Genomic DNA, 8,696 nt, shown 5'->3' with positions numbered 1-8,696 from the left:
ATCTTTGAGACCAAATATGTCTGAGGAAAACTGATACTACCTGATTTTCCTCTTGTTTATGAGCAAAATACCAGACAAATTGCATAAACATATGTCACTGGAAAAAAAATCTATTATACTTTCTCACTGAACAAATGCAAGTTAAATTACATCACTTTTACAAAACTACTTCACATAAAAGTAAAGAAATACAGTACAATTATTCAGCTTCATAATTAGACCAAAACCAGGATTCAGTCAGCAAAAATAAATTTGTAGACGTCAATAACACAATTGTCTTTGTAATCAGAAACAGTCAGTGAGAACTCTCCTTCTTTCTCAGTGTCCCTCAACACTTTTATTGATAAGACTGACAGATGAATTGGTCTCAACTGAACAATCAATTGCCTCAAAACATTAGAAATCGTCAGAATACCAGCAAGACATCACAATTTTGAAGTAAAATGATATTGTCATGATACAATAAAGTTTCATACATACTTACCTGGCAGATATGTACTTAGCTATAGACTCCGTCGTCCCCGATAGAAATTCGAATTTCGCGGCACACGCTGCAGGTAGGTCAGGTGATCTACCGCCCTGCCGCTGGGAGGCAGGAATAGGAACCATTCCCGTATTCTAACCAGATTTTCTCTCTTCCACCTGTCTCCTGCGGGGAGGCTGGGTGGGCCATTTATCGTATATATCTGCCAGGTATGTATGAAACTTTATTGTATCATGACAATATCATTTTCATACATTCAACTTCCCTGACAGGTATATACTTAGCTGATTGGCACCCTTTGGTGGAGGCTAAGAGACAGTTAACTACTGAAATAGACAGGTAAACAACATATGTTGTAGGTATTTATAGACCTTGGTTCCTACTTGATTAGGCGGAAGACTTCATGGCTACTGCCTAGGAGTCTGCTTCGCCTCAAGAGCCTTAGCGAGATATTGATCTGTGGCCAAGAGTTCTTGTGGGTCTGTCGATGGGGTCTTATCCACTTACTCGGCAGAGCCTAACTGGCATTTGGCAATGGGTGCTAATCCACTTATATGACAATACACCTATGCCTATTGGCATAATTAAGGAGCACACCACCGATCCCGATCACCTGATCCAAACACGAGGGTTAGCGCTTAGATTGAAAAGAGTTATCCCCGAACTCCTTTCAAACCACCCAATAAAAAAAAATAAATAAATAAATAACACGACGTTAATTAAAATTTAACTCACTAGTTAAGGATCAGTATCGGCTCCCTATCCCAGCAACGTATCCTCAGACACGTATCAACCAAGAGAGAAGGATCTCTCGTAGGTTATCTTGACATCCTTCGGGTAATGGAGTCAACACAGTTGCATCTCCTGTATGTGACAGCGAATATGTCCTTTATGACAATGTTATGGAAAAAAGAAGAATTCACAAAAGCTCGCACTTCATGCGCTTTTAATTCTCAGTTGTTTGAAGGAATCATCAAGTCACTCATGAAGTGCTTTAGAGATCACACTTGTTTCAAAGAAGACCAGGGCTTTCTTTGAAATGGATCTCTTCTGGATGAAGCCTGGAGCCTGGCTGACGCTTTGCGGCTGGCAGGCGCCTTGCGGCTGGCAGGCGCCTGGCGCCTGGCTCCTGGCTGGCTCTTATTTGGCGCCTGGCGCCTGGCTCCTGGCTGGCTCTTATTTGGCGCCTGGCTCCTGGCTGGCTCTTATTTGGCGCCTGGCTCCTGGCTGGCTCTTATTTATTTGCCTGGCTTGGTGCTTCTGGCGCCTGGCTGGCGCCTCGCCCCTGTCTCCTGGCTGGCTCTTTTCTGGCGCCTGGCTGGCGCCTCGCACCTGGATGGTGCTTTGTGTCTGGCTCCTGGCTGGCGCTTTTTGGCGCCTGGCGCCTCGCGCCTGGATGGCGCTACGTGCCTGGCTCCTGGCTGGCTCTTTTTGGCACCTGGAGCCTGGCGCCTCGCGCCTAGATGGTGCCTCGCGCCTGGCTCCTGTCTGGCGCTTTTTGGCGCCTGGCGCTCGGCTGGCTCCTCCCCACTTGCTGGAGCTTCGGGCTTGGTTGTAGTCTCTAGGCTGGCTGGCGATGTCCACATCGGACACACTCACTTGTCCGATCTGTTCGCCTCTGGTGCATTTGTGCCAGGTAGGAGGTCTGTTCCTTCTCCGCATCAGACAAACTCGTTCATTCGAGCTGTCTGCCTCTGGCGTTTTTCGCCTGCTTGGCATTTGGCGCCTAGCTGGCGCTCGTTGGCCGAGGCTCCTGAACTAACTACAATAGTTTATCAGGAGAATGGAGAAGGGTGGAAGGAATCCTTCCACCTGGAGCCTCTGTCCTAGGAAGAGGTGAGGCGCTTGTAGCCATTTACATCTAGTAGACGATAGGATATCTAAACGGGACTAGAGAGAAGTGTCTTGCTCCGAGGAGGATCCTTCGTGAGTACTTCCGTTGCTAACGAGATCTATTCCTACATGTTGAGGAGGTTTCTCGTTGCAGAATCTTCCATCTCCTTGCCCTAAGGAGGGGAAGGAGCCTGGAAGTTGAAGGAGACTCCGAGCCGAAAGTGGGCGAACCCAGGTTTCTTAACTCTTATCGTGTCCCTGTGAGTACCTTTTGGGGAGCGCTTCGAGCCCCCATCGCACCCCAAAGACACTGTAGGCAAACTTTAAACAATTTCGTCTTCTGAAGATAAAGCTTACGTACCATGCCTGGGCAAAGAAAACCTTCTATCTCTTCCCGTATCAATTGGGAAAGTGCCTTGACTTCAAAGCTCTGAGCCATGATTAGAAGGGTTTTAGTTCTTCGCCGACATAATATGCTGGCAAGAACCTATCGTCGAGTCTCCATTGAATCTGATGCGAGATTCCAATATACAAAATTCACTTGTCCTCTTGGCAGTCAGTAGGGCCAAGAGAAAGTGAATTTCCTCATAAAATTCCTAAAAGAAGCTTGATGAGGAGAAGTTCCATATTGCCGGAACAACGTTATCTGCGGGCCATGAAAGAATCCCAACTCGAAGCACATGATATCCTAGTCTTAGTCTTATTGATGTACCATATAAGATCCCGAAGATCTTAGTCCTCTGCTATCTCTAAGTCCCTTTGTAGAGACAGAGTATAGCCTGGTACTGTATTCTTTGATAGCAGATATATACAAAGGTGATTCCCTTTGTAGAGACAGAGTATAGCCTGGTACTGTATTCTTTGATAGCATATATACAAAGGTGATTCTTCTCTCAGAAAGGGATGAAAAACCGCCGTGCGGGTCCCAGATCGAACCACAACACCCCCCCCCCCAAGTTAGACGGGGAATGAACTCAGGAACGAACCGTGAAGTTACCAAGCCTCCTGTACGAGAGGCTACTGAACCCTTCGGTTAATACCCGCTAAATCGAGAAATTATCAAGTCCAAATAAGTTTGTCTTGGTATCCGGCACCCTTTCATATGTCTGTTTTTCTAGAGACTCCAGCAAGGTTACCAAGCCTGTAAACCTGTTGAGTTCTAGAGGATCTGTCAACTGGGACGTGACCAAAATGCAACTAGATCCTACATTACAGACATCGAATTCGGGTAATGCATTCCTAGAGATACCAGCAAGGACGTGACCTGTGTGGTGGTTGTTCTCTAATGAACTGTCACGGGGAGCGTGACCACAATGTGAGCAGATCATATAGGTGTTGTTTTAGACACTGAACGCTGTATATGCTTCACTAGAGTTGCCAGCAAGGACGTGACCTATGTAGCTGGTGCGCTCTATATGATTTGTCAACTGGGATGTGACCACAACATGACAAAACCATTTTACCCTACTATGAGGGCGAAGCCAGAAACATTACCATTATTTCCATTTTCTCACTAAGCAAGTTCTCTAATAAGCTATGCTTTCATAAGCTTAAGAGCATTATATAATATAGTGCTCTGCCGCGTTAGAATGGTCTAATAATGTTACCTTACGGTAAACAGCATTGAAAGGTTGCAATATCTTTCTTATTGAAAACTTCTTGGCAAAACGCAGACAATATTTTATTCATGTTTGCTTATCCATCCCCTCAATCCGAGGCCAAGTCCGTGATTGTAGGGGAGAGATACGGTTAGCTAGTCAATCCCGTAGGGGAGAGAGATGTAACCGACCGCTCATGACCGAGAACTAGATGGTACTGTGTTGGTCTAAGCGATAGCAGTCTTCGTTAGCCGTCTGGCCTTACTCTTCCTGAGTTGCCAGCTACTCCATTCAATGAAGGAATATTATAAAATTATTATCGAGCTTCAGGAAGCTCTCACTTATGCATATTTAAGCGAAACAAGACTTCGTTAAATCCAGAAGCTGAGTCGGTGTTGTCTTAACAATCCCTTTAAGCGTAGTCCTTCCTAGGAAACTCCTGGAAGGATACGGGGAATTCAGTTGCACACCAAAGAGGTAACTACGGTATGCGCATATGACTTGACCGTACCGTATTCTTATACAGCAGATTCTCTACTACATTCTTTCCTTGCCGAGGCAGAGAGAGAAAGGAAAATTTACTATCTCCGTTCTTTTCGTTAATAGAACGACTTAGTACTAGCCGAAGGATATTCCAAGTGAGAAACGAGGATCGAAGAGAATCTCTCAAGCTTCCTATTCTCTTGGACATAAGACTTAATGGACGTATTCCACGCGTCTATTAATTGGAAGAGCCTCTAATCAATGAATGAGAGCTACTCCGAATATTGTCCAAGAGAGCGTATATGCTTACTCGATAAGGTGCGTTAAGATCTTTGTAAATGAGAACTAACCCATTAAGATACAAAGAGTATATATATCTCCCTAAGGAAGGAAGTTAATCCAGGATCTCTTTAAATCTTCATGATTTCCTCAGAAATCGCGGAAGTGACAGAATTCCTGTTCAGATCTAGGGTTTACGGAAGGAAGATTGATATTCCCTTTCCACCATCCCGAACGCCGATGTAACGAGGGAAGAGTATGAATGAAGGAGAGAGTCCGCATTGAGAGGAACTGCCTGTCACATCAGTCTTCTGAATATTGGAGAAGGGCTTCTCTCAGTATCAGAATCATTCTGACAAAAGCGACGGCCGCCTGTGCGGCATCTTGCGCCTTTGCCAGGAGAAGGTTGATCCTGCAAACTCAAAGAGGAGCCTCGCGACTGACCTCTCCCTCAGAAGGCGATTCGGAATATCCTGGCGCCTGGATAGTTCCACGCGCCTGGAATGTTCCGCACGCTTGAAAGGCGACTCGCGTCTGGAACGTTCCGCTTGTGTGGAAGGTCCTGTGAGCCTTGATAGTTCCGAGCGCCTACTAGGCTCCTCCTCTTGGAAGGAGCCTCTTGCCCGGAACGTTCCATGGAAGGATCCTTCTGTTTGCCACTTTACTATAAGGCTCATCGAGCCGTCTGTTTTCTCTTTGAAGGCGCCTTGCACCGAGAAAGTTCCTGTTAAGCTCCTCTCTCCTGGAAAGTTCCTCCTGCCTGGCGCTTCTCGCCAAGATGGTTCTTCTAGTTCTGAAGAAAACCACACATATATAGGAGCTAGTTGCTTGGGAGAAGGCGGAACCCTCTCAGGAAGCTCGGACACAACTCCACGCTTCATGGAAGAAAGTGGAACAGGAGATCAGAACTCTAGTTCTCGCTTGGAGGGAGGAACGCGGACAGAGCCTGGCTGCTGGAACGCGGCTCGTGCTCAGTTGCTGGAACGCAGCTCGTGCTTGGCTGTAGGAACGCGGCTCGCGCTTGTCTGTTGGAACGTGGCTCGCGCTTGACTGCTGGAACGCGGCTTCCTGGCTGGCTCTTCGCTTCCAGCCCAGTTAGCGCTCAGCGTTCTCTTAGTTTTCAGAGAACACGCTAGATCGTCCGAACTCCAAACATGTCCATTCTTTGTCTTTTCAGATATAAGATGAAGAATCGGAAGAAGAGACGCACTTTTTAAGGATGCCTTTCCAATGGCTATCCTTGGCAGTCTGGGACGTTAATACAGATCCTGCCGAGGGGACGCCTGATCGGTGGGGATTCTCCATAACCTCCGTAAGGCTTTCGACATTCCTTCTCCTCTGGGCCTGGGAGCTTGGAAGAGGTCTAGGCCTGGGAGCGAAACAGAGCCGATCAGACGCACCCTCCACTGCACTGAGAACACTATATTCACTTCTTACCTTTTAAGAGCTCGCATTTTGAGCTACATCCATTATCTTCAAATTCACAAATATGAATTTGTAATTTCTGTGGAGTAAGAAGGTGATGAGGATGCAACACTACTAGTACTGTTAATATCTAACTGCTCGTTAGAACGAGAGCTATTAAAACTTCTAAAGGAAGCGTATCTAGTTATATGCTTTTCTGACCTTCCTAAAGTAGGAAGTTAGTTTAATATTTCCTCCAAGTTCTAACAATTATTCCATGTATTAATGAATAAATAATAATAGTTCCCTTTGTTGCAAACTGTGTGTCTCTACCGAAAAATTCAGTAGTTTCACGTAAAATATTCTTCGAAATTTCGAAGCCAAATTCATTAAAAAGTTAATAAAAGCGTTATGCCAACCCCCAAGAAACCAAAAACCAGTACTTCCCTGCAAAAGACAGCCCGGAAGATCGATGGCGAAAAACGAAAATCGAGTCAGGAGGTACCGAAAACGTATGTTTACAATACGGGCGACAGAGAAAATCTGATTAGTATACGGGAATGGTTCCTATTCCTGCCACCCAGCGGCAGGGTGGTAGATCACCTGACCTACCTGCAGCGTGTGCCGCGAAATTCGAATTTCTGTCGGGGACGACGGAGTCTATAGCTAAGTATATATCTGTCAGGGAAGTTGAATGTATGAAATTGAATTTTTCCTAACTATACAAACCTGAGGTCCTTCACATAAGGAATTACTTACAGCGCCAGCTGGACCGGTCGTAAGATTTCTAACAAGGTAGTTCTGTAGTAACTGCTTGTCCGATGGTCGGGAGTCCCGCCCGACTGGAGGTAAACATATCACTTTACTTTAGGCCCAGGAACAGAGTGAGGGGTGGCATGAGGTGGGACTATGTGTAAAGGACCTCAGGTTTGTAGTTAGGAAAAATACAATTTACTTCAAAAAAGTTATTTGTTCCGACACGTAATACAAACCATCAGTCCTTTACACATGGCAGACTCACTTATTGGTGGGTGGAATCTGATTCTTGTGAACAGACTGGTGTTCGCCCAACCTGGGTTCCCTCCCTGGTTGTAAGAGCAAAGGGAGGGAGCCTAGCCTCTGTCCAACTGATCGGAGGTGCACTGCAGGATCAGTGGTCAGACCTCTGGACCAAATTCATACGAGGGAGGCAAGCGTGCCTCTTATGAATAGCAAGCAAGAACTAGGTCCTACGCAAGAGCCAAATATAAAGTCTTGGGTTTGTTTCTCACTGGTGTCCACTTCCCCCCTTGTTAGGGAAGGGACGGATAAACTCTTCTATCCCTAATGAAAGGGATAGAATGGAGCTCGGTTACGTAGTTTACCTGCATCATCATCCTGTCCAGCAGCAGCATGGTGACGACCGCTATCCTCTGCCCGCAGGGAGAGGGAAGAAAAAGAGGAGGAAGAGAAGCCAGTCACACTCATTCACTCTTCCATTCATGCAGTCTCACTAGGATGAGATGCTACCTTGTCCGGTAAAAAAGCTGGGTAAGCTACACACCTTGTTGAGCAGCCAAGGAAAAGGGTCCCAAGGAAAAAAAAAAAAGTGTCCAAGGACCTGTGGGCAATATCCCGAAGGTAGAAGGAATTGATGGGGGTCTGGTTGGCCCAAACCCTTGCCTTCAGTACCTGTGCCATGGACAAGTTCTTGCGGAATGCAAGGGTTGGACCAATGCCTCTGACTTCGTCGGCTCTCGGACGAAGGGTACTGTGTCGGCACTCCTGTCTGAGGCATACGCCTTCCGGATTACCTCACGAAGCCAGAAAGAAATAGTGTTCTTGGACACTTCTTTCTTGGTAACCCCAGTGCTAATGAAGAGGCGTCGACACTCAGGCCTGAGGTGACGAGTTCTCTTCAGATAGCGCTGTAGCATCCTCACAGGACAAAGCAGCATCTCATCTCTGCATCATTGTTGGTGAAGTCTTCCAGGCAGGGGATCGTGAAGGACTCGAACCTGGCGTCAGGGACCGAAGGGTTCTGAATCTTTGCTACAAAGTTTTCCTCCTCTCTTCGCTGATGCCAGGGCCAGCGAAAGACTGTCTTGAGGCTCAGATCCCTGTCTGACGACTCTCGGAGCGGTTCGTAGGGTCTGCGAGTCAGGCTCATAAGTACGAGAGTCACATCCCACCCTGGGGGCCTGAGTTCCCTGGGTAGGCAAGACATCTCAAAACTCTTCATTAGGAGTGATATTTCCATAGAAGTGGAAATGTCGACTCCTCGTAGTTTAAGGACTAGGGACAGGGCAGTTCTGTAGCCTTTAACTGCGGAAACGGAGAGGAGCTTCTCTTGGCGAAGAAAGACAAGGAATCCGCTACCTGCTGAAGAGTGGCTCTGAGTGGAGAGAGATCCCGTCCATGACACCAATCACAGAAGATGGACCACTTTCCCTGGAATATTGCTGCAGAGGACTGTCTGAGGTAACCTGCCAACTCTGTTGCCGCTCCTGCCCATGGGTCCGGCACGACCGAGAAGAAAACCAAGTTTCCTGTTGTGCCGGGTGGCAAACAGATCCACAACTGGACACCCCCACAGGTCGAAGAGACCATTCAGTCCCAATCACCTGATTCCGGCG

Source organism: Macrobrachium nipponense, chromosome 13 (assembly GCF_015104395.2).
Source record: "Macrobrachium nipponense isolate FS-2020 chromosome 13, ASM1510439v2, whole genome shotgun sequence".
Lineage (NCBI taxonomy): Eukaryota > Metazoa > Arthropoda > Malacostraca > Decapoda > Palaemonidae > Macrobrachium > Macrobrachium nipponense.
This window is presented reverse-complemented; position numbering follows the sequence as displayed.